At 45.3% G+C, this 27,277-nt stretch overlaps 2 long non-coding RNA genes across 2 annotated transcripts in view; one reads left to right on the forward strand and one right to left on the reverse strand.

The window, feature by feature from the left end:
• LOC308597411 overlaps positions 1-26,357 on the reverse strand; it is an 88,783-nt gene extending 62,426 nt beyond the window's left edge. Inside the window, exon 1 of the long non-coding RNA XR_014012954.1 lies at positions 26,027-26,357. This is a non-coding gene — a long non-coding RNA (uncharacterized lncRNA). The remainder of the gene's footprint in view (positions 1-26,026) is intronic.
• Positions 5,106-8,910, forward strand: LOC308597460. Its single transcript, XR_014013007.1, has 2 exons — positions 5,106-5,288; positions 8,726-8,910. It is a non-coding gene; the product is annotated as an uncharacterized lncRNA (long non-coding RNA).
• Positions 26,358-27,277: the final 920 nt, after the last annotated feature.

Consider the following 27,277-nt stretch of genomic DNA (forward strand, 5'->3'; position numbering starts at 1 on the left):
AAATTTGCTTGATGTGGGCCTGCCCTTTATGTGGGCCTTCAGAGACTGCAGCACAGGGCGCTGATGGGTCATACTAGTCCTTAAGGATCCAAAATTGCCAAGCCCAATTCAGGAGCTATAGTTTTGATATAAATAATTTTGAGACCATCTTGGCTGTGAAGACCTACTCCCTGCCTTGCAGACCTTTTCCCACCTGTCCTGGGAGGGCAAAGCCCTGACTCCAGCTACAAAAGCTGAGGTTGTTGACTAGACTCAGACTCGGGTGGTTTTTTGGGGGGCAGGTGTTGTTGCTGTTGGGTTGTTATATCTTTATTTTAGATCTTCTTGTGATTTTTGAGGAAATTGTTGGGTTGTGTATTTTTAAATGTTTTGTTTATAGTTTATAACTGCTTCTGTTATGTTGTAGTTATGTATATATATTTTAAGGTCGTAAGCTTCCTTGAGCATGATTTTTGAACTGTGGAAAGGCGGCATACAAAGAAAATTATGTATGTGTGTATGTATGTATGTATGTATGTATGTATGTATGTATAAAAACCCTAAATATCTCATGACCTGATTACCTGAAGGAGCACCTCCTCCCATACTGTCGTGCCTGAACCGTGAGATCAGCTGGAGAAGCCCTTCTGGCAATACCATCTTTGAATGAGATCAGAGGGGCCTTCTCAGCAATGGCTTTCTGGCTTAGGAACACCCTCCTCCCTGAGGTTAGGCTGGCATCAACTTTATCCATCTTTCGGTGCCAGCTGAATGCCTTTCTTTTCTGCCAGGCACGTGAAGCCTGAGACAGGTGTGAGAGATGCTGACGGTTTCTTCTGACTATGCTTTGCTTGTCTTGCTGTGTTGTTGCTACCCAACCCTGAGTAATGTTTTAGAAATAAAGTAAATATAGAAATGCAAGGGCAAAGATGCTCTTGGGGAAGAGCTAAAGCTCCAGGAAAGAGCATCTACCTTGCAAGCAGAAGGTCCCAGGTTCAATCCTGGGCAGAACTGTTAGGTTGTGGGTGAACATATCAGATGACACAGTGATTCTTCAAACAGCTCTTGCTTATTCACAGGCCAGAACAGAACAGAACTGAAGGGTTCAGCCAGCCTGCTTATATAGAGCTCCATTACAACGCAACTGTAACACTTTCTGTAACTATCCAATCACTGAACATCACTTTCAATTCCTTATTTGCATATGTGGACCTGAGTGAAAACTATCTACAGTATCCCCCTGCTGGCCCAGGGTGAGAACTTCAGTACATAACAAGAACCACTGCCAATCAGTGCAGAAAGTACCAGGCTAGATAGACCAACGGTCTGACTCCATATAATGAGACTTGCTCTTTAAGTCAAAAACCACACAAAAACAATAAGGGTTTGCTTTTGCAGCTTCCAACTCAGACAGCAATATTACTACACAGAAAGTATTATTACTTTCTGGTGACTTCAGAGGGCTTTATCTGTGTTACTCATCCATACTCTCTGGGCTTTTATGTGGGGCTGCCCTGGTTGACTATTTGGAGACAGCAACACAGAATATCAATGGGCCTTCCTGCACAGGACCATGGGACACCAGCTCTTAAGGAGTGTGTGTGTTTATGTCTGTGTGTTACATCAAAGTGTTCCCCTCCCGAGGCATGCCAGTGTGCTGAGATAATGGCTTGAGATATCAGGAAGTGAATTTGTTCTTAGACCAAAATACAAATAAGAAGTCAAAATACATTCTCCTGCAGAAGGGGAATGGCAACTGATCAGGTCTGGGGATTATGGCTGGCTAGCATCTGGGGAGTGAATGGATCTCAACTAGGGCTCCAATTGCATCGTCAAATAGTTGGAGGAAAATTGTTATGAAAGCCAGAGGAACATGCTAGATTGCTAGAGCTGTCCTAGTTAAACTGGAGGGAAGTATCCAATATCTTTTTGGGGTAAGCCATGAACCAACTGCAAGGATATACTGCATATTTCAGTCCTTGGATCAACAAAGGAAGCCTGCCAAGCATCAGATTATATATTCCACAGCTGAAGTGTTTGTATAACTTTTCAGTGGCTACCATTTAAAGAAAGAAAACGATGGGTCTTTTTTAAAAAAGAAGGAAAAAAAGAACACATATTCCCCGAACTTGACATGTTCATAATGTACCGCCAGCAATCATTTTGTACTTGGAAGGCAAAGTTACTGCTATCTTCTCTGAGCCCCAAGTGCATGCAAACAAGTACAGACTAGCGCTTTTGTGTTGTATAATCCAGGCATTTCATCACATTCATTTTGGCTGGTCTGCAATCAAGTTTCTTTTTTCATTTAACTCTCCAAGTACAGAGGAATAGTTTCAGAATGTGAAGCACAGGCTCTGTCGTTCTCTCTGCGAAATATGAAACATCTAAATAAACAGGAGCATCATTGAGAGGTTGGGACTGGCTGCTGTACAATTCAATATACAACTGATTCCCTTCGCCAAAGGGGAGAACAGATATAAGTTCATCATACGGGTTATAGTGTTCACTTTTAAAAAATCTAGCAGGTAATGAACAAATAAAATCCTACTCAACACCAGAAAAGGAAACTATCACAGCCCACACTGTAAAGTTTGGGGCACTGAACTGGAGGAGGGGGAGAAGTTGGGCAGAGCTTGCTTACATATCCAGACATGAGCCCATCTCTCAAGGATTTAGAAGCTCCATATGCATTATAAACCCCTCCCCTCAAGAGAAACTACTTGAGGCAAATTCACCATGTCTCAAGAGCATGACTGGCAGACTAAGGTATATCTGTGGCAGCGATCCTATATGCGATAATGGCATACCTTCAAACACATTGAGGCAAAAAAACCCCTGGGATGCCATATTTGGGGGCTAGACTTCCACATGAGTCATGAGAGATTGTGGCCCCCCAAAAGTGCTTTTTTTCAGGGTGGGATTGCAGCGCCCCAAATGGCCACCATGCTCTCACGTGAAAAAAATGGGATGTCCCAGTTTTCTCAGGACATATGAGGGGTATGCAATAGAAACATAGAGATAAGGAAGTAATTGAAAAGTAAATGGGCAGACTGCCACATCAGCTGCACAATGGTGAGACAGTAAACAAAGGGCTTCCAGGTACTCCAGCTCCCATCAGCGCTTACCAGCAAGGCCCATGGTCAAGGATGATGGAAGCTGGAGTCCAGCAACATTTGGAAGGATTGAAATATCTCACCCCTGCTGTAGAAACTTATGCAGGAACAGTAACATTCTGGCTGCGGACACCATTTTGCTCTGGATATCAAAGAGGTGAATAGGCTATGTGATTTGTTTTTACCATTGAAAATGGCATCTTGAATTTCAGTGTTACACAGGGGTGCTGTACACTATTCAAGAGGGCTTCTACCATGTCAGGAAACGAAACAGAAAAAAACTGTGCTAAAAATGTGATGCTTTTATCTAGCCAGTAACAGTAATTATAGAAAGCATATGGAAGCAATTTCCCATTCCCAATTGTACTATTAATTAGTCTAACCTTTCTCGTTATTGGCCTTTACACTGCCTTATTGTGTGTTAATGTGAAATATCCCCTTCCCTGAGCTGTAAAGTTCACTGAAAATATGTTATATATGGTACTAACTATGCCTCCCTGAAGCTTTCATATTCACAGACTATAAACTGAATGCCCCCTTTGCTACCCTCCTCTTGCTTTATGCATTATTGAAAAAACTTAAATCAATGGACGCTCCAACACCTTTTTCCAATGTTGTTTGCAAACTGGAGAATTGCCTCGCGGTGTTCAGCAGAAAGCACAAGGTAGCAGAAAGTACAAAGCCTTTTATAGACAAAACTTTGAAATTCAGCCAGTTTTTTCGATTTCTGATACAGAAATCAAGCAGCCCTCCCATTAGCAGTGTGGGAAACAATGGGAAGAGAGTGAGAAGGACCTCAGCAAGTGAATGCATAATGGATTCTAAATTGCCCATGAGAGGGGCACAAACCTTAACTTTTGAATACTCACTTCTGAAACTTAGGTTCTGTTACCATCATTAATGGGAACGTCCCATTTTAAAAGCAGAACTGTGATTAACACATATCAATAGCAGAAGGCTGCATGGATCTATATGGAAGAATCAAACACACTACAATTTAGATGTGCAATAATCATTCTAAGTATGTGCATCAAATTAGGACTTAACACAGAGAACAGTGGTAGTCCTTCGAAGCTAAGAGAAAGCACCTGTGTATCTATGTCTGTATGGCTCTTCCCACCTACGAAATTTTCACAGGAAAACAATGCAGAGAAGGGTGTTCTACTTTTCAAAGGCAATCCTCTATTTCAAGGGCTGCCCGAAGAAAAGTCTTCTGCTTGATAGGGGTGTCCAGTGACCACAAGTTTTGGTTCAGACTTCAGGACACTGCTTCAGGAAACAGCTCACCTCAGCTGAAGGTAAAGATACGGGAGAAAGTTGATTCTGCTCACGTTGAAAGAACCCACCTAATTCATAGTTTTTGAAACAAGATACAAACAGAAATATGGCCATCCTTGAAAATTCACAATCTCCAAATCTTGCAATGCAGTTCGTCAGCCAAGTAATGCATATAAAAATGCAGATATTGGTGTAAAGTGTGCATATAAATACATATATCAGTGAAAACAAAATGTAGAAATGCATTACATTAGAGAATATTGCTTGCCAAAATAGATAATAGACAGTGTCAAGGAGGGGGTGGCTTTCCCAAGGCATCCTTCCAAGCTACTAATCGATCACACACAGGTGCATGCAAAAAAAGGGGGAGCGATTTATTAGAATAATTTCACACTAAAGTGATGAATTTTCAGGAAGATCTTTAAAGAGAGAGAGAGAGAGAAAGAGCGATTTTCAAATTGCTGCAGAATTGTGGACTGCCGAAATTAAGATTGGGAAAATGAGAAGCCTAAGAAGCCAAAATCAACATATTAGTCATATTTGTTAGCTGCCCAATTTTGCCTCAGAGTCCATCCATTCTCCTGTTCTTGAGTGTCATCCAATTAAACACACAAATCTCTTCCTAGACAAACACCACTCTCCCTCTGCCTCCGCCTCCGCCAGGAAAAAATGGTTTATTAGTGCCTTAGAATACTGTAAATAACTAGTTCCGGGTTTTAGCTGCTATCTGCTTGAAGCTTAAGGATTACCATTTTCCCCTCAAGCTCCACCAGCTCTCCTCCCTCTGTTTTCTTTTCCACCCATTATCCTTCAGCTAGACCACATTCTCCACAAATCACTTCAGGTTAAGAGTTTATGCTGCCCCACAACCTCTGCTCCTCAACACCCCACCCCCCAAAGAAGTTTTGTTATATGGTGAGTATAATTTTCAACTGTTATTCCGGCTTTTTATGTATATTCAACAAACCCGGTTTTAAAGCATAAATAAAATTTAGATCCTAAGAACAAGTCCTCTTGGACAGGGCTTGCAGGCTGTCGGTTAATTAGCTTCAAGGGAGATATTTCCTTCCTCTGAATGTTCTTCTGGAATGAAGTTATTATCTAAACAAACTCTAAGGTTTCAGGCCTCTGAGAAAGGAATATTGCTCCTATCCATCTATTCTGTCATTTCTTAACTCATAAAAGAAATTCCGGTATTGACCGCTCCCTGCTTAAAACGGGGGGCACCCTTTGCGTGGACGTGCGCAGCCCTAGATCTGGAGCGGCCCCATCAGCATAGGCTTGGCTTTGCCTTCCCTCAGGTGGGATACCTGGAGGTCTCCGCCTACCTCAGTCAGTTGTCCAATCCCACCTGGGGGAAGCGTTGCCAAGGAGACCAGGCCAGGTAGGGGAGGGATTACCTGCCCACACAATAGAGGGAGGATCTTACCTGGGAATCCTCACTTGGCTCCAGAGCTTCTCCCACCCTACCCACCCTCAGTTAATGTCTTCTTTTGCAGGCTAACTTTTCTTCATAGGTTTTGAAGGTTAACTTATCTTCACAGGTATGCGGGCGCTGCTACGTTAAGGTCGCTGTTAAAGGGCCGGAAAGGAATTTCCCTGTATTGGCAGGTTTCGCCTTTCCCGTAGCAAAACGTCACAACTTTGGCGGTATCAGGCCTTGGGCGGAATCCTTTAGTCCATCTTCCTCTTTGTGGCGGCGATACCAGGGTTCCCCGTTAAAGGGGTTTCTGAAGGGAGGCTTTGACCGTACGCCAAAAGGTCGTCATTGCTCTCCCCTGCGGCGGCAGCGTAACGGGGGCGGCTATTTCTGCTTGAACATATGTTCTCCAGAGCCGGCCCATCCCCCCCCCCACACACAGTGGATAACCCTGAAGCTCCCTAGGTCCCCGGCTGGGGACTGGGGAGGGAGAATGCCCAATGCCTGAGCCAAGGTCTACCCACATTTGAAATTTAATAAAGTTGTGGCCAATTTAATCCCATAGCACGTTGTCTTGAGTCGTTATTCCACATGACGGGGGGGACCCCTCGGGATCTGGGGACTCCGCCTGTCCACGCAATTACTGTTTTCAAAGCCCCAAAACTCAAGTGCATGTCCTGTTTTCCTTGTGACTTTCCTCAACCTGGTGCCCTCCAGATAAAGGTTAGACTGCAGCCTCAGATTGGGGAAAGGGGCTTTAGGTTGTACAGAAACACCTGCAGGCAAATTCAGACAGAAGAAAAACTGGAATTTCCGCAGGCTAGTTCTTTTAAGCAGCAAGTTGTTGCAGGGGCAAGCCGTTCCCTGTTGTGTCCTGTTTGTTGGAGGCTAGCTCATGCTAGGAGCAAAACTTTGGACTAGATCCACATTTGATGCTCCTTAGAAAATGGATTCCATACAGAGGGGCTATCCTGCTTTGTTTTCATAATAGTCCTGTGAGGAAGGTTGAGAGGTGAAGAGAACTGCAAGCAGCAGCCTACGCCCTGGTTCTTTTTACTTCAGTGGACTAGGGGTACTAAGCTAGTCTCCTAAATGTTTCCCTGGCGTCTCCTTCCCAAAGCACATGAGATATGATGATCCAACGGGTCCAGGAGCCCTCCAGCCACCTTTCCAAAGCTTTCCTGGCTTTGGGAATAAGGCAGGAGGTCTCCAGCACCCTGTCAGAGACCTTCCCAAAGCCCAGGAAGCTTCTACCCAGCTTAGGAAGGGAGGCTCAATGTTCACACATGCAACATTGCCACCGCCTCACCAATTGCCCTCGCTAGCTCTGGTTCCCTACAAAAAATTTCACCACACACCGGTGTTCACCTGCACCCACAACAGCACTGATTTGGCTGGAGGTCCTTAGAGGTTGCTTGCAGTATCTTTGTAAGGTTAGTGAGCTGGCTTGGGTGCACTTTTTATGTTGCAGCTGGAAGGTTCTGCCCAAAGGCACCTTCAGCCCTGCAAACCATGGACAACATCCACCTATAGCAACATGGTTTGAGGCCTGGCTTCCTGAAGAAACACCAACTTCCACAGCAACTTGCCTGTAGACTTGGCTCTTCAGAGGTCCTTCTCCAAATGATTCTCAGGTGAAGATGGCCTCTGTGGCACCCCAGCAGGTTAACGCCTAGTTAATGTATTTTCTCCATTTTTTTCCCACCTGAAAGAGTTTTTCATGGATGTGGGTGCCTTTACTATCCTACTGTTCCATTGATTTAGCTGGGTGGTTTGTTTGTTTTGTATTTTTATTCCATTGCTTTGGTAAACTGCCCTGATAATTGCCTGTGGCATAAAAGGGTGGCATAAAAATCTGGTGGAGGCATTGACTGATAGACAAATAAACCTCTGTCCATCTGAGTTCAAGTAAAGAAGCAGCTCATCAACTCTCACTTCACAAAGAACCACAGGTATCCCTGTCTCTTTCTTTTAATCTCAGGGGAAGGCCCAGGTGGGAGAAAATCAGGATGCCTCATGAAATTAGTTGTTTCCATTTACAAACCAGCAATAACAACTCTCATCTCAGTCCAAAACAGGGGTGTGTGTTATCAGATGGATGCCCGCCCCTTGCCTTCATCCACAGGGTCCCATTCATTTCAAAGGCATAATTGTACAGATTGGCAGCCTCCTCTGAATTGCATGTGGAGTTTATTTCATGGCAGGAAGTGAGGAATGGGGGAGAAATGAAGTTCAGCTAACACTAAAAGCCCAGTTTACCTAATCTGCACTGAAAAATGCTTGGGGGGGGGGAATGTAAACATTAGGAGCACTTTGCACTAAAATGCTGAGATGTTTTTTTCTGAGAACTTTTAAGAAGAAAATTGCAAACTGATGTGAAAATGTGGAGAACCAAACTTAAGGCTGGAAAAATGAGAAACTGAGAGAAACCAGAATCGACAGATTCACCCAACCCTACAGGGAGCGCCAGGTGTACACCAGAGTTCCTGCATCCTGATTAGTTTTCTGCATTGGGCGGGATTTTTTCATTGCTTAATTGCAATTTAGCCGAGATTTAAATAATGTCTCTTGTAGATATTAAAGACCTCTGCTAATGATACACGGAGGTGTTAATCCTTGCCATCACGGCTGTTAATACGCAATTACTTTCAAAGTCACTGTGTGGGTTTCTTGGCACCGTGTAGCTGCAAGGCCTTGAAGCCAAGAAAGAAAGAAAGAAAGAAAGAAAGAAAGAAAGAAAGAAAGAAAGAAAGAAAGAAAGAGGGGGAAGTTGCTTGCAGCTCTTTGCAGCTCTGAGGATCGCAGTGTCTCTTGCTAGAAACATGTGCTTTGCTCTCTCTCATTGCCTTGTGAAGTTAGCCCCAAATATTTGTGTGGGAGAAGGTCAAAAGTGTCGGGTGACACGCTTTCCACTCTGTCTTTCCTTTTGCAGAAGCTGTGATGCTGAACCCAACAAAAAGAACGCACAGTGCCAGGCAGACATGGGCAACGCTGACCTGCCCCTTTCGTGGCTGATTAATGTGGCTTGCTCTGCTCTCTGACACGGGCAGATTCCTGGGCAACAGGTGACTTGTATTACATTCTGCTGAATTTTTAACACGATGTGCTCCAACTGCAGCTTAATGGTGGGCGAGTAATCTTTTCTTTAGATACTCAAAATGCATTTTGTTCACAGAGCCCTGATAGGATTAGAGGAGGCATTAGAGTAATTAAGGTCAGGGGGACTGCCATTTACTAAATCCCTAAGCCCAACTCTTTACTCCAATATTATTCGGGAATATTGCAGGTCAAAGGGTCAACTGCTATAGTCTCTTGCCTTCTGTCTGGCCGTAACATATGGGTACATTTTCATGCAGACAATGCCAAACTTACAATAAGCCAGGCTTTTGTGGGTGCCTGCCTCGCAAATGAAATGCAAACTAATAACTGTCGGCAGAGCCTCTCAGCAATTGCACCTGCACATTATGACCCATCTGGCAAAACATCTGAAGAATATTGCTTTCACGATATCAAGGTGTGGATCTATGCACAACTTAATTTCAAATGAGCTCATCCGAGATACAATCAAAACTTGATTTCAGCAATGAAAAAAAAAGTCAGATTTCCCAAAACGTTTGGCTCACCAATCAGTTCATGAATTACAGAATTGCGATGACTTGCTTATTTTATTTAAAATTATAGACCACTGCTTGTTGTAAAAATAACACAATTCACAAAATAAAATCAACAAAATAACAAACAAACAAATATCAGTGCCAAGGAATGCCTGCATGATCAGCTAGGTTTTCACCGGCCAGAAGAATGCCAGTGCTATAGGTATCCCTTAAGCCTGGGTGATGCATTGATACATTGTCCAGCACCGGTTTGAGGGCCAGAACACAATGGTACCATCACCCAGCGGCATATCACAGGTGGGGTTTGCCTGCCTTACCTTCCTTTTCCACTGCCTCCTTCCTCCCTGCACCAGGTGCTGGCAGTGGCAGGAGCGGGGTCAGTTTCAGCCCAGCGCCCAATGGTGCCCCTTCCTTTTCAACTTTGTGACGTATCACTATATTGCTTCCTTTGTTGTAGTGTGATAAAAGTAAAACATCTGAAGAGAAAAGAAGAGGGTTGATGGACCCTCATCTCATGCTCTAATAAATGTGTATAGATCAGGGGCAGAGCTTCTACCACAAACCTCCTCCCCACAATCCAAACAGTGGGAGGGCCTGTCTGCAACAGATTTCTGCTTTCTGCAATAGACTTTATGAAAGTGCACTACCTGGCCATTTACAAAGGTGGCCTTCTGGTGGGATCCATAGGAGATGATTGCATTGCTTGTCATGAGTCTTCCCTGTCTGCGTTAGGTCATGGTTTCCTACAGAATCAGACTTCATCTATTTATTTAGATCCCTAGGCTACTCTATCCTTCAGGCTCAATCAGGGTGCAATTTAAAAATATAAGACATGGTAAAAATATATAGCACGTATCATTAAATATATATATGAAAACATACAATTAAAATAACCTCACACTAAAATAACCCCTGTCTTTATTTCTGACTACTAAATAAATGCCTGTATTCAGGGCTAAGGTCAGTTAAAAAAAAAAGGGGGAGTGGTATTTACTGTAGGCTATTAGAATGTGTGTAATAGACTGGGGAAATGTTTCATCTTATCTGGAAGCCTATGTCTACTGCCCCCTTCATTCCCTCAAGCCTCCATTTCAAAATATAGGCTCCCTTTTGCCTTCAGGCATCCTTAGACAGCTCCTGGAAAAAAGCTTTACATTATGAGATGAATATGTGAAAAATTAGCAGTTTGTTTTCTTTGCTCTCCCATCATTCTGCACCAGTGTTTTAGACTTTGGCACCACTACAGTATAAGGCCCTCTTCCATGGGACCACCCGTTTCCTGAAAAGATGGTCGATGACAATTCCACATTTTTTTCAGCCTGGGTGGGCAAATTCACTGCTCTGCCACCAGCCTCCTAGAACCAGTTGTTTCTAATTTGGGATGGAATACCCAGTAGAAATGATGCTAAATCATGATGCCGTGCCATTACAGGGGTGTGTGTGGAGAGATGGCTGACCCCTGTAGTTTATCACCCACATCTTGTAATGGGTGATACCCTGCCTTTGAGATTTCATGTAGCGGTAGGGAACTGGATCTGACCAGTGGGCCTGATCTTTCTCTCCCCCAGCCTTGTTGGCTAAGTTTGGCATGTGGGTGGAGCCAGTCACCTGACATCGCTGCCACATGCAGCACCATGAGCTATTTGTCAGGGCTTACATAGATAGCATTGTGCGATCAGCTGATCGGAGACTTGCCGTCTTAGAAATCAAACTCAGCTGATTTGGCACAGTGTCTCTTGCACTTGGCAACGAAGGCGGAGCCAGCCTGGCTTTCTGCTGCCGGCAAAACTCAAGCCTTCCTACAGCTAGAACTGACCCTGTCATGCAGAAAAGTGACACAGAGCTACTTCAGGTGGTGGAATCAAACAGAAGGCAGGGATTTATGTTTGAATGGCAAAGCAAACCTTCAGCACGTGGGGTGCCATTTAGTGCTCTACTTCAGGCAACAAAAAATGTCTTGGACCAACACTGGCTGCAAGTCAGTCTATAGCCTCACCTCCTATCCCCTCTCTTCACACACATGACCCCTACTCTCAGCATAGTGAAAATAATCAGAAAGAGGATAGCAGCTGTTGGTGGGAAGCCTTAATGCTGAATGCCCCACAAGCATTAATAGTGTTCCCAAACTTGGGTCTCCAGCTGTTTTTTGGACTACAACTCCCATCATCCCTAGCTAGCAAGGCCAGTGGTTGGGGATGATGGGAAACACTGCATTAGAAGATCCAACAATGGCCTTACACCATTGTCGTGATCGGGGTAGCCAGCATGACACACCTTCAAGATGTGGTTGAACTCTAGCTCTCGTCATCCCTGAGCACAATGGCCAGGGCTGATGGGAGTTGGAGTCCAACAACGAAACAAAATGACAAATAGTTTGACCTGGTTTACAACAGATTCCTATGTACTGCTGATGGGGGAAAGGAGAAAAAAGTCGGGGGGGAGGGTTGCTACAGAATTTGGCATGCTGCTAGCATTTAGCTAAGTGAAAAGAGAGAGATGGGTCTACTTAATTTCTCTTATTACTGGCTGCTTTACAACTAGACTAAAGATTAGTTGGACTTGCATTTTAAGCAATAAGCATCTGTCACCTCTACAGCTTGGCAGAAAGAGCTGTGTAGCTGGGAAAAGATTATTGTAGCTCGACTCCTACACTAATAACCAAATCTTTCCTCACACTTGTCAGTAGCTTACAATTGTCAGCAATAATTTCTGGGATTCCTGGAAATCATTCCTCAAAAGAAAGAAGCATTTTGCCTGTTGGTATTTAATATGTAGTTTCAAGACTTTAATTTAAACATTAGGCCTTTAATGAAGTGTATTCAACAAACATTTTTGCTTCTACTTGGAAAGTGGCTTGCTTGTTTGCGATGCTTCTGTGCACGTCTTAAGATATTGTAACAAAATTTTGCGTGTTGGTTGCCTGCTATCAAGAAATGGGTTTTCATCTGAGTTTGGTTACAACTGGACACCATTTTGAATCAAGATGGTGGGCTGAATCTTTCAAAACTGCATTGATTTTAACCACTGATTTCAAAACGGCACTTTTTTTTGTTCTTGGAATTCCTGAACAACACTGGATCCAAAGCCACTAGTATTCTATAAGCAGAGAAGCTTAACTTGTGAGTTATCATTTATTTAGTATCCTTCCTATTTTCCACCATGGGACTTAAGGCAGCATATATGGGAATTCCCAGGGTGTCTCTCATCCAGACAGTGCCCACCTTGAAACAGTTTCAGCAAGATAACTCCATCATGTGCTCTGTGCTCTGGGATCCCTGCAGACTTTGCTACCCTGCATATTTGTCTAAAGCAAGCATGGCCAAACTAGGCCCTCCAGCTGTTTTGGGACTACAATTCCCACCATCCCTGACCACCGGTCCTGTTAGGTAGGGATGATGGGAGCTGTAGTTCCAAAAGAGCTGGAGGGCCAAGTTTGGCCATGCCTGGTCTAAAGGCTCCCAATATTTTTTTCCTCTTCATTTGATTTTGTAATGAACAAGTTTGAACATTACAGCATGTGCATTTGTGACCTAGTCCTATAATTGTTTTTATGCTTGACATTTTTTTATTTGCCCTGAGTAAAAATAAGTTTTGCAGCTATAGACCAGTTATATGTGAGCACATCTATTTGATGAACGACTTCCCTTGTTTCATAACTCCCACCATACTCGTTCCATTTTGCTAATTTTTACTGAAGAACAAGAACATCTATGCAATGCTTTTTAACATTCCCAGCTTGTATAAAGCTAGTCTCACTCCCTCTTCCCCCGAGCTGGCATTGATTTCACCGTTTAGTGCACTTTTACATTTTTATTTTGCGGAGGGAGGGGGGAAGTCCCTTAACTAGCAAATTGGCCAACCCTGTTTCTCCTACAGCAGCTTGGTTGCCAGATGCAAAACAAAACAGGGATCCTGCGCTTCAGAGTATCTGCTACACTTGAGGACACTTCAGAAAGCTCAGCCGGTGCAGTGAGCAGCAATGTATCTCCTGAAAGACATCATTCTGTGCTATCGCTTGACTCTGCACTAGTCTATGTTTCTCCTTCAGGCATTAACTCAAGGTACCGATCTTGATCTTTAAAGCACAAAATGGCTGGGACACAACATATCTAGGAGACTCTCTGTTCTCTTGTGTCTGACTGCAGTATCTTTTAGACCAAGGGAAACTTTTTCAGCCCAGGGACCACATTTCTTTCTGGGCAACTTTCTAGGATCCCCATGTCAAAGGCAAACATGGGCAGAACAATGATTTTAAAAATAAATAAATAGTAGTAGCAGTTTATAATATAAAAACACAAAAATACATACCATAATAACAAACAATAACACTAACTCCCCAACCCACGGACAGTTTTAAAGGCTATATATATGTGTATAAATATATATGTGTGTAAATTAAACCATACATCCTAAGGACACCACAGTCTCTGCTGTCCCTCATTCCAAGGAAATCAAACTCTGGGTAAGCTCTTAGAACCCCTGGAATCCTGCACTGCTCAGAGATTGGGGTGGTATGTAACAGTACAGTGGTACCCCGCAAGACGAATGCCTCGCAAGACGGAAAACCCGCAAGACGAAAGGGTTTTCTGTTTTGGAGGCGCTTCGCAAGACGAATTTCCCTATGGGCTTGCATCGCAAGATGAAAGCCCATAGGGAAATGCTGGCGGTCGGGAGCAAAGACTTTCGCCCACAGCCGGCCTTCAGAAGAGGACCTCTTCTGAAGGCCGGCGGAGGGCAAAAGTCTTTGCTCCCCCCCGCCTGCCTTCCCCCCGCCTGCCCCGGGCGATCTTAAAATGCTGGCGGGCGGGAGCGAAGCGTTCGCTGCCGACCCCCAGCATTTTAAAATCTCCCCCTGTCCCGGGGAGATTTTAAAATGCTGGGGGTCGGCAGCGAACGCTTCGCTCCCGACCCACAGCATTTTAAAATCTCCCCGGGACAGGGGGGGATTTAAAAATGCTGGGGGTCGGCAGCGAACGCTTCGCTCCCGACCCCCAGCATTTTAAAATCTCCCCGGGAAGCGCTCCCGCTGCCCCCGGACCTCTTTTGAAGCAAGCGGCTGCGGGGAGATCGCTTCTCTCCGCAGCCGCTTGCTTCAAAAGAGGTCCGGGGGCAGCGGGAGCGCTTCCCGCTGCCCCGGACCTCTTTTGAAGCAAGGGGCGGTGGGGAGAAGCGATCTCCCCGTGCTCCGAAGCCGGGCGAGGGGGTGGGAACACCTGCCCCAGCCACCCCGCTTCGGAACGCTGCTCCGAAGCGCGGTGGGGGGGGCGGGAGCACCTGCCCCAGCCGCCGGGCTTCGTAGCGCTGCTGCGAAGCCGGGCGGGGGGTGGGAACACCTGCCCCAGCCACCCCGCTTCGGAACGCTGCTCCGAAGCGGGGTGGGGGGGGCGGGAGCACCTGCCCCAGCCGCCGGGCTTCGTAGTGCTGCTGCGAAGCCGGGCGGGGGGTGGGAACACCTGCCCCAGCCACCCCGCTTTGGAACGCTGCTCCGAAGCGGGGTGGGGGGGCGGGAGCACCTGCCCCAGCCGCCGGGCTTCGTAGCGCTGCTGCGAAGCCGGGCGGGGGGTGGGAACACCTGCCCCAGCCACCCCGCTTCGGAACGCTGCTCCAAAGCGGGGTGGGGGGGCGGGAGCACCTGCCCCAGCCGCCGGGCTTCGTAGCGCTGCTGCGAAGCCGGGCGGGGGGTGGGAACACCTGCCGCAGCCACCCCGCTTCGGAACGCTGCTCCGAAGCGGGGTGGGGGGGCGGGAGCACCTGCCCCAGCCGCCGGGCTTCGTAGCGCTGCTGCGAAGCCGGGCGGGGGGTGGGAACACCTGCCCCAGCCACCCCGCTTCGGAACGCTGCTCCGAAGCGGGGTGGGGGGGCGGGAGCACCTGCCCCAGCCGCCGGGCTTCGTAGTGCTGCTGCGAAGCCGGGCGGGGGGTGGGAACACCTGCCCCAGCCACCCCGCTTTGGAACGCTGCTCCGAAGCGGGGTGGGGGGGCGGGAGCACCTGCCCCAGCCGCCGGGCTTCATAGCGCTGCTGCGAAGCCGGGCGGGGGGTGGGAACACCTGCCCCAGCCACCCCGCTTCGGAACGCTGCTCCAAAGCGGGGTGGGGGGGCGGGAGCACCTGCCCCAGCCGCCGGGCTTCGTAGCGCTGCTGCGAAGCCGGGCGGGGGGTGGGAACACCTGCCGCAGCCACCCCGCTTCGGAACGCTGCTCCGAAGCGGGGTGGGGGGGCGGGAGCACCTGCCCCAGCCGCCGGGCTTCGTAGCGCTGCTGCGAAGCCGGGCGGGGGGTGGGAACACCTGCCCCAGCCACCCCGCTTCGGAACGCTGCTCCGAAGCGGGGGGGGGGCGGGAGCACCTGCCCCAGCCGCCGGGCTTTGTAGCGCTGCTGCGAAGCCGGGCGGGGGGTGGGAACACCTGCCCCAGCCACACCGCTTCGGAACGCTGCTCCGAAGCGGGGTGGGGGGGCGGGAGCACCTGCCCCAGCCGCCGGGCTTCGTAGCGCTGCTGCGAAGCCGGGCGCGGGGGTGGGAACACCTTCTGAAGGCGGGCGGGGGGCAAAAGTCTTTGTCCCCCCCTGCCTGCCTTCCCAGGGGCTTTTAAATCGCCCCGGACAGCGGAGAAGTCCTCCGCTGTCCCAGGGTTTTTTAAAATGCTGGGGGTGAGAAGAAAAGCCCTTGTCCCCCCCCCCCAGCCTTCAGAAGAGGTCCGGGGACAGACTATCCCCGGACCTGGTCTGAAGGCGGTTTCCCTAGGAACACATTAATTGATTTTCAATGCATTCCTATGGGAAACCGTGCATCGCAAGACGAAAAAACCGCAGGACGAAGAGACTTGCGGAACGAATTAATTTCGTCTTGCGAGGCACCACTGTATTATCAACCTTCAGGGTCACAGAAAGGAGGAAGAACTGGTGCAACGAAGGATTTCCTCTTTTAATCAAATCACAGCTTCAAGGGAGGGGTATTTGTCATGCGCACAAGAAGGATGGAAACAATCACATTCTCCCTGTCTATGGCTGCAGTAATTCTGATCATTATAAGCACACATGCCTCAATCTACTGTTTGAATTCAGAACAGAAAAATAAAGGTTAAATGCAACAACACATAAATGTGATTTAAATTTATGCTGGGGGTGTGACCAAGGGTTATACCATTCCCTAAAAGCACACAGCTTTCCCCCAAAGAATTCTAGGAACTGTAGTTTATTAAGGGTGCTGAGAATTGTAGCTCAGTGAGGGGTAAATAACAGTTCTCAGAAGTCTTTGGCTGAAGCTCTGTGTTTTAAATGTATGCTGTGGATATGTCATAACTAGTTTGGCCCTAAGAGATGGTATCTTTTATTAATATCTTCTATCCACTAAGTGATAATATGAAGTATATTTCATATTTGCATCTGATCACTATCCCCAAATCCTCACAATTCCAGATCTAACCTGAGACTTAGCTCAACTGGATGGCATTGTCAATACCAACTTCAATTTCTGATGCTTGTGGTTCATGACCATTTTCATGTCATACTTACAAGATGACTATTTCTAGGAGAGCCCCTACTGGTGTTTGCCTCCCACCAGTTCTGAGAATAGGCCATCTGTTTTCTGTCTTTTACCAGTTTACCAGTTGCTGATCTACAAATGAATATTCCCAAAGGAAAGGTTAGTTCAGAATCTTCCAAGATCTATGAAGACAGCTCCACATTAATAGCAATCCTCTCAGCCAGGAGAGATAAGAAACATCTGCTACAAGTGGCCTATGCAAAGACTTGGCCCGGATAGATTAAAATTATTTACCATGTTGGCTCCAGGATCTGCAGAACAGAACTAGATGAGGTTAGTCAAACAAAAACTCTATGGCTGGAAGCCAAAATGCTACTTTACGCTAGTTTTGCACTGGTGGGATTTTTAAGTTTTATTTTCTTTGAACAGCCCCCCAAATGCCACATCACAAACTTCTTCTGCAATAGCCCTTTAAAATGTCTTTGTCATATAGCTTGGTGAGGGAGCTTGGTGGGGAGAAAAGGCTGTTCAAGAAACACAACTTCAAACCACTTTGGGGCACACAACTTTTATTTGTCTAGAGGTTGTTTAGATCCTAACCTAGTGGTTTAGAGTAGCATTGACTCCTCAGGCATGATTCCTTAAGGAAATATCTTCAGTAGTGTGTGTGTGTGTGTGTGTGTGTGTGTGTGTACGCACGTTCATGTGCATGCCATAATATTCCTATTTCCAAAAGTTGCTGAATTTTCTTTATCCCAGTTAGCATCCGTATTGGATTTGAATAATACCAGTCATGACCTACCTGTAGGTCTTTCAGAAGCATCCCATTGGCCACGATGATATGAGCATGTTAGACTAGGAGGGTCTCTTACCTGATCCAGCAGGGCTCTTCTTACATTCCTAAATTGACAGGGGTCTGTTAACCAAAGACAGGGAATAGTAGTTTGCACTGACATTTGTGTTTCTTACTTGTGCTTCACATTTCATTTGCCTATCTTTAATTAGGTCCAAGATGGGTTGTTTAATTATTCTGACAAGTTGTCAAGGATGTTTTGAATCCAAAAATAGAACACAAGACAGTTCATTTCTGCTTTCCTATAACTTTCTCTCTTTTTTTTTTAATAAAATATTTATTGGCAATTTCAGAAGTTTTTATAACATAAAAGTCACAAAAGTCAAAAACAAAAAACAAAAAAGAGGGGGGAAAATAGACAAAAATACATACAAAAAACAGAAAACCACATGTATAACTTCATTCCCTTATATTCATAAAACTTACTTTCCCGACCTCCTCATACCTCTCCTTACTGCATTTCAATCTCTAATTAATTCTCTTCAACAAATCCTTCCCTCAATTTCTATTAAAGGTTTTTTTTTATCCTTTCTTTCCATATTTACATAATGATTACAGCTAACAACCGCTTAATTTCAGAATCAACATCGTCTTAACATTCCTATAACTTTCTCAGGGACGCAGGTGGCACAGTGGTCTAAACCACTGAGCCTTGTGGGCTTGCCGATCAGAAGGTCGGCAGTTCGAATCCCCGTGGTGGGGTGAGCTCCCGTTGCTCGGTCCCAGCTCCTGCCAACCTAGCAATTTGAAAGCACACCAAAAAGTGCAAGTAGATAAATAGGTACCACTCTGGCGGGAAGGTAAACGGCGTTTCCGTGGGCTGCTCTGGTTTCAGTGTTCCATTACACCAGAAGTAGCTTAGTCATGTTGGCCACATGACCCAGAAAAACTGTGGACAAACACTGGCTCCCTCAGCTTGTAAAGCGAGGTCCTTTACCTTTACCTTTTTTTTATAACATTCTCAATAAATGTTCTCAGAATGGTTTTACAACCAGTCTTTTTTCCCAGGGAACCCTGGGAATTGTAACTTTGTGGAGTCTCTTAAGAATTCCCAGTAGCCTATAAAAAAACTACATTTCCCAGGGTTCTTTGGGGGAAGATATGACTGTTTAAAGTGGTGTGACACAGTGCAAATGGGGCCCATGAATTTTTAAAGCCAAAGCATCCATTTTCCTTGGCATTTCTAAGTGGCAGAAACTATGGAAAGAGAGAGAAGTTACTATAAATGAAATTCTGATGAGGCTGAAGTGAAATTGTCTTTAAGTGATTAAATAATGTGCATTTATGGAAAGAAGATGTCTGGGCCCTTGGGCAAAGGGCGGGGTGTGGGTTGTGTGGGGAGGGTCTCTCAATTTGTTTATAAATGAATATCTGCTTCTACTGAAGCCACTTCCTGTTGGTTCCTGCTAAAGTGCTTCAGAGATCCACTGCCCTCAAATGTTTTGAAGACTGGAGTTCTGTTTGTCGTTTAGCCAAACCTAAACAGTTTAACCTCAGCAATATTCACTTTAGGGCTGCACAAGACGAACGTAAACAGTGGATCATAGTAACAAGCTGCCCAGTGCCATTCAAGCAGAGGTGTATTTTAAACCACATTCAGAGGTTAAGACAACGAAGACCTTCTGCGAATTCTACAGAACTGGAAGGAGAAACGCCGAGGCAAAACAGAAATAGAATATTAGCAAACTCTTTTAGCTGAAAGGACGAAAGAAGCCCCAGGCAGGGTCGTTCCTTCCATATGATACCTAAAGAAAGTTTGTGTGGTCTGGGAATACCAATCCCAGTTTTTACATCCAGTCAGTTGAGAAGGTACCATATAATGATGGAGGAGTAGCATGAGCCCCTTCTCATCTCCACGTAGATAGAAGGTGTCCAGTTCAAATTGGACCTTCTACATGAATTGAGCCAAATCATGTGGCGGTCCAGTTTGTGGAATGCTTCAGGAAAAGGTCACATGAACTAGGCCTCTGTGCAAGTGATCTTGCAGGCAGAAAGCCCAGTTCACACCAGATGTTCCACACTTGGTAGAGGGGAAGCAAGGGTGGCCCAAAGGATTTCAAAAATCTACAACTCCTCAAATTTTGTGATGCAGTTCGCCAACCAAAAAATGTTCTAAAGGGAATAGATGGAGGAAAAGATGTAGAACATGTATGTACTGAAACTCTGAAAAACGATATATTAAAAAAATGTGTACAAAAATGATTATATGCGGGGGAAGAATGCACAACATACTAGTGAAATATAATGTACATAAGGTGCCAGGGCAGATTACAACGCTACATTATACAAGCACACAGATAATACTGTTATCATTATTAAACAAGTAAAACCAAATGGAACAGAACAGGATAGCTCAGTCAGTAGAGCATGAAACTCTTAATCTCAGGGTTGTGGGTTTGAGCTCCACATTGGGCCAAAAGATTCCTGCATTGCAGGGGATTGGACTAGATGACCCTTGTAAGTCTACAGATCTATGATGCTATGATTCTAGAGTACATTAGGGAAACATGCTTGGGGGGGAATGTGTACATTAGGCAAAATTGCATGCAGAAATGTGCATATTCAGAGGAATGAGCAGGAAATGTATATAAACTTTTGTAAGGAAATGGACCAAACTGAACATAAGGTTAGAACAATGGGAGAGGACCTGAAGAGGACAGATTTGTCCATCCCTAACCCAGAGATCACCTAACCACACATCTCCCCAGGATGGTAAGATGTGGTTGGTTTTTATTTAAATTGCAATTATTCTTCCTAAATTTGCATCTCTACAGATAAATTAGCATTGACTTTCATCCCTTTTTTGTTTATTTATCATCCTGTATAGTGGTCCTCAAAGCACTACACATTGCCACTCAGCCATTAAAGCTAATAAAAAATAAGTTTAAAAAATCAGCATGGGGTGGGGGAGGAAGAATGTTTGAAACCGTGTGTTTCTGTATTGACCATCTTGTGAAGGTCAAGGTCCCAGACCAAGGTCCCATAAAGTATTGCTGAAGGGGCTGGTTAGGTAAATTCCAGCCAAGTATTGCTGATGGGGCTAGTTAGGTAAATCCTAACCAAAGAGTTCTACTCTGAGTATAGAGCCATTGAAATGAATAGAATTCATTTAGGCATGTACATTAATTTAAACATATCTACTCAGAGCAGAACTAGAAATGGATCTTCCTCAATGAATCATCTGAATTACTTCATAAACATTAATTCACACATTTATGTAATATATATATGATCTGAAGCAGAACAATTATTTATAGCTAATTTGCTATTATTAATGATTTAGGCGTTTCTACAAGTCACAGAAGATAATGAAAAAACAAAGTTTTCCAGACCACTGAGGGACTGCAAACAATTAATTCAACACCAGTGTTTACACTCATTTCTCTCATTTCCCCCTCTTTGCTTTCTTCAGCAAATCCAGCTTAAAGGATGACATTCTTCTTCCATCTTCATGCAGTTAATTAAGTTTCCTCATACTGGGAGCAAATAAATTCTGAACCCCCCCCCCCCGTGCACTTTCAACTATTGCAAAAAAAAAAAAAAAGATGGTTTCTCATCTGGTTTTTGCCCTCTGAGTCAACTGTGTTTCTCCAAAATACACATTTACAAGAAGCTGATTGTTGAGACATTTACACTCTATAAAGAAATCATAGTGTGGACTTTAAATGCGCGCACACTGTTTCCATTGGGTCGAGGCCTGTGACTCACTGGTAATGCAAGTTCAATCTCTAGCATCTTCAACTATGGCTGGGAAATACTTCTGAAGACCTGGAGAGCTCTGCCAGTCAATGTAGAGATAATAGTGAGCCAGCTGAACCAATTATATGACTCACAGATATGAGCTAGTTGAACCAGTGTTACAAGGCAGCTTCTGATGTGCCATTTTTCAGGTGGGATTTGCCAAATGAGCATATTTCTTAGTACTTGTTTAGCTTACAACAAACTGACCCATTATAGGATGCTTTTGCCGAATGCTAAGCCAGCCAGTTACAACCAGTGTTGTACACTTAACTCCGTCAGTTTTGAAAGGGGATTCCTCTGTAGAAGTCTGTCCATGTATCTGAATTCCCAAGGTATAATTCTGCAGGAACAGAAAGTTTTGAGAAGAAGAAAAAGAGGTAGGATGTGCTGAAATCAGAGTACTTCTGCCATAACTGTCCATAAAATTCACAGCAAGTAGATTAAGCAATTATCCTAATTAGGTCTCATATCTTTAGAGTAAAGGAACCTCAGTGAACAGGTTTCACCCTTGTGGGCTTATATTTCATGGTTTGCCTCGTCCTGGCCATTACTGTGTTATAGTCCAGTATTATTTAACCATTTTCGCTTTAAAAGAATTGCATTTTCACATTATGACCTACCCATACATCCCCACCCAGGCACCTTGGATCCTTTGTTTGGCTTTTTCTGTATGTTCATACTAGGGCTGCCCCTCTGCTCACTCCTGTCTCCTACCTTCCTGCTGTTACCCCCACATTAACCCCCTGGAGCTTAGGCGTGTTGGAATCCAACATCTGGAGGGCCACCTACTCCAGATCCCTACAATACAGGCTGGAGGATAGCCAAAGACAAAATAAAATGGAATATAAATCAAGATCCTCAGAGGGGCAGTACCACAGGCGTACAATGTGTCATCTTTCCAAAAGGAAGGCGAGGAAAGCCCAATGATACTATATGCTTATCCTGAGATCATCTCTGAGAAACATCTGGATGGAACCTGGAAAGCTCTTAATGGGAATATAACTTTGATTAGGCGCAACTGTGAATTATATCACAATCTTCTCTGGGGATATGGAGCTCATGAGGCGTACAGCTGTCCTTGGAGATCACAGGCAGAAAACGGAGAAGGCACGAATCCTCTCATTTGGGAACTGCAGCAAGGAGTCCAGAAGGCCCCCAAGGCTACAGTCCAATCTAGAGGAGGCCCTTCAATAGTGCCTAATATAATGGAGATGGTCTCTCCTTTGAAGCTTTGCTTTCCCCCTGCCAACATTGCCACCAGCTTCTTTTCGTTCATTTCCAACCAGCTGTTCTTCATCCAGGTGCTAATCTAATCCAGGCTGGAGAGTGAGATGGGCTGGGAGAGTGCCAGACATCAAGAAGCCAGGCCTAGGCAAAAGATGGAAAGCAGAGCTGAGCCAGACTGATGTGACTCTCAACTTCCATGTCAACATTTTCATGTGTGGTAAAGAAGCGCCTTCCCTTGAACAACTAAGCAAATCACACGTTTGTCTGTTCTTCATTCAGGTTCTGGACATCCTAGCTCAGAAGCATGCAAAAGCCCACAAAGATTTTTAAGGCTGCAGAGCAGTCTTTGTCTCTAAGTATACACAGAAATTACCACATGCAAATTTTATGCAAACTAGTGTTGCCTTTCGATGATACGAATTCTCCTTTTTGGGCATTTCATATCTGGCTGCTCTCAGGGGGCTGCTGTCATGGCTGGCCTGACCATTAAGCAGAGGGAGATATTGGAAGACAGAACTATCTGCACTAGGTAGCCTCCCCTGGGTCCTGGTCTCAAATGTGCTGTGCTGCTGCCAGTACTGAAGGAAGATTCAACTTTCAACCCAATTGGCTTCTGTTGGTGGAATGAGGCATGGAGGTACAATCTTGTCCTTTGCCCCAGGCCAACCCAAGCAGCAATTCTAGATCTAGGTTAGACATTTGATCAAAATTTGAAGGAAAGGTGGATTCCACCAAGAAGGACATAACTGAGCAGGAACATCTCTCATATAAAGTTTAAACTGCATTCAAATAAATGAATGGGAGCTGAGAAAACGAGCCAGTTATTGTAATTGGTTTGGGGGGGGGTTGTGTGTGTGTGTGTTTTAGCCAGTTAGTGACTGACCTACATGTATGTTTGCAACCAGGCCTAAAGGTCAGCCTTAAATTGTTTGGCAGTCTATGCCAATCCTTTCGTTATTTTTTTAAAAGCAGGACTGCCAGACTCTGCTATGTTTATTCCAGTGTTTTCATTTTATATCCTAGCAGTTGCTGTTTACAGAGAAAGCAAAGATTTTCCCCTTGCAGAATGTTATCCTGTCTTTGCCCAGATTTTATTCGTGTTTTCCTCTCTCTGTGTGTGTGTCCTTATAACCCTTTGGCGAAGCAATTTGAGAAAGGGGCAAAGAAGAGTGTAATTTTCCTGGCAGGCGAGAGTGTAATTTTGGTAGCTGGAGTATATAGCATGCTCCTAGAACTTCTCCTCCAAAATACTTTGCATCCTGTTACAGTCTATCACTTGACTCGGCTGGTAGTTACTTCCCATAGGGGTCATGCACAATTAGCAAAAGCTTTCAGTCACTGAACACAGGAGCCAAAGTGTCTCTGGAGCACACTCATTCTCACTTGTATGCCCTGGCAACATTAAACTGCACTCCATGCATCTACAGCTCATTAAGCTAACTAGTGGCTACATTCTAAATAATAATTAGACTGCCTAGAAAGCACATTTTCTCTTCAACTCCCCAGAGACTCAAGATGTGCAGCAGGGGCCCTCAGACATACCTGAAGGAGGCATGACCATCCACTGTGCTGGTTGCCACATGCTGACCATTGCTTCATGTGGCGACCTACATCATGGCAGTGAGCACCTTCTCAACTGACTTGGCTGAGACTGACTTCCTGGACAACAAGGAGTACGTGAGGGCTTACTTCCTCAGTGGAGCTTTGCTTCAGCAACAAGGCCTACACAACCCATCATGTCTCTGATCTTGCTCTTCAGCCCAGACTTAAAAACATAAGAAGAGCCATACTGGATCTGACCAAAGTCCCATGCTCGTTCTGCATTCTAGCCAACAAGATGCCTCAGAACGACAAAAACAAACAAACAACAAAGGCAGGTTATGAGAGCAATCGTGTTCTCCCACGCCCCTATCATAGGCAGTGGTTTCTTCCTTTAAAAAAAATGTTTCGGGGTACTCTCCTTTTGACTCAAGAAAATCACCATTTGAAGAAGAAGAAGAAGACGAAGAAGAAGAGGAGGAGGAGGAGTAGTTTGGATTTGATATCCCGCCTTTCACTCTCTTTAAGGAGTCTCAAAGCAGCTAACATTCTCCTTTCCCTTCCTCCCCCACAACAAACACTCTGTGAGGTGAGTGGGGCTGAGAGACTTCAGAGAAGTGTGACTAGCCCAAGGTCACCCAGCAGCTGCATGTGGAGGAGCAGAGACGCGAACTCGGTTCCCCAGATTACGAGACTACCTCTCTTAACCACTACACCACACTGATTTTATAGTTCAAATCAGGAAAAATAAATACAGTAAACACAACAAAACTGACCAATCACAGAGCTAGATTCCAACTCCTACTTCACACATTAAACGCTCACTTCCGTCTGAGACTCAGAAAACACCATGACATGAAATGAAGCCGCCATCGGGAGTAGCAACAGAACTGATGATTCACCATGCTAGAGAAGAAATGTTTAGTTTCTTCTCCCATTAGATTCACAAAATGTTTAGGGGTATGCGTACCCCTGCGTCCCCCCAGAAAAAAAGCACTGATCATAGGCACCAGCACCTAGGAGGCTGAAGCACTTTTGAGGGGGGCGGTGTTTTTTAGGGGACCAGACCCCTCAATGTTCAGTGGGTGTTCATCACACGCATGGTGTCAGAAGGTCGCTTCAGGCCCCTGCAATCTTCTTTAAAAGTTGGCGCCTCTGCTCCTGTCTGTATTCAGACAAAGGCAAACTTCTGAATCCCACTAATACTGAAAGTAATATATAGCCATCATGGCTTGTAGCCATTATAGCCTTAGCTTATCTTTTTTAAGACAACCATGTTGGTGGCCATAAATTCTAAAGCCCAACTATGAGATGTGTGAAGTAGCACTTCCATTGATCTATCCCAAATCTTCCAGTGTGACGCTTCCATGGGGGACCCCCAGGCTCTAGTGTTAGACGAAAGGGAAAAAACCTTCACTCTCTTCATTTTTTTCTGCAAGGTTTTATGCACCTCTATCATGTCCTCCTGCCCATTACTTACCTCCCCCACCCCCCTGGAAAGTAAAAAGCCTCAAACATTGTTACTTCTCTTCATAGAGCAATTGCTCCATCCCCTTTGATCATTTTGGTTGCCCTTGTCTGAACCTTTTCCAGCTCTACAATCCATGTAGATTGTGCTTTCCATGAGGTGTGCTGACAAGAACTGTGCACAGTGTTTTCCAAGTGTGGTTTCCCCACAGATTTGTAGAAGGGCATTGCAATGTTGGTAGTTTTGCCAGCTGCCTCCTGGCATGCCCTCAAATCCCAATGACTCATTGGTTTGGACTCCCCAACTCGCCCCAGTATAATTCCTGGCTCCTGCTTCACTCCTGACTGCTATCTGTGGCCCAGAATTGAGAGCGATGGAGGAGAAGCCGCAACCGTTGCTCTCACCCTATGGGCAGGACAGAAGGAAGAGTTCATGCAGAAGGTGTCGCAAACCAAGGGTGTAGTTTGAAGGCAGGGAATGCAGCCTCCCTGCTGAAGCTGAAGCTGATGGAAACCACCTGGGAGCTCTGTGTACACCCTCTTAATTTTTGTAATGGAAGCTGATCAATATACAACATGAAATAGTGTGCAATATGGGAAAGCAATCCATGTATATCTATTCTGAATTCTGGATAGGGTTAAGGGCCCTCATGTTCTGTGCCCCTCTAGCCTCCCTGTTCCACAGGTAAACAATTCATTCTGAAAAATAGCTCTGTTCAGACAAGTTTCAGCCTCTGCATGTACAATGAACATTTCATGGGATGGGCCATAGCTCAGAGCTAGAGCACATGCTTTGTATGCAAAGTGTCCTAGGTTCAATTCATGACAACTCCAGGTAGGGCTGGGAAAGATCCTTGCCTGGAATCCTGCCCGTCAGTGTAGACAGTATTGAACTGGGTGCACTGACTTGTTATCAAGCAACTTCCTATGTTCCTGACACTGTACAGTGGGGAAACAGAAGGACTTTTACACACACACACACACACACACACACACACACACACACACTGTATGTGCATTTGGGGATGTGTCTGCATGTGGGCAGACATGCATGTATCATAGAATCGTAGGCTGCATCTTGCGTCTTTGGATGGAGAGAGGTGTGCGAGTGTGTGTCGAAAGTAGCCTAATTTACAAAGATAACATTTGCCGTCATAGTTCCACTCACTTTTGCCTCTGAATAATAGAATTGTAAAATTGTAGAGTTGGAAGGGGCCATAAGGAACATCTAGTCCAATCCCCTGTGATGCAGGAATCTTTTGCCCAATGTGGGGCTCAAACTCATGACGCTAAGATTAAGAGCCTCATGCTCTACTGACTGAGCTATGCCAGCAGCCACAGACATGTACCCTCAGGGAGGTTGCGCAGAAGGGAATGCAACTGTTGGGCTGAAAATGTCCCACCATTCCTGGACTAATCTTACATCTTTTTAGCAGATTTCATGGTTGAATTCCAGCTCAACTCTTAACCCTGGTGGTACGCGGTGATCTCTGTGAACACACACTTAATGTGGGAGTTTCTTTGCACATGTAAACACATATAGGTCTGGGAACACTTACAT

The sequence above is a fragment of the Podarcis bocagei genome (assembly GCF_964188305.1).
Source record: "Podarcis bocagei genome assembly, chromosome: 11".
In the NCBI taxonomy this organism is placed as follows: Eukaryota; Metazoa; Chordata; class Lepidosauria; order Squamata; family Lacertidae; genus Podarcis; species Podarcis bocagei.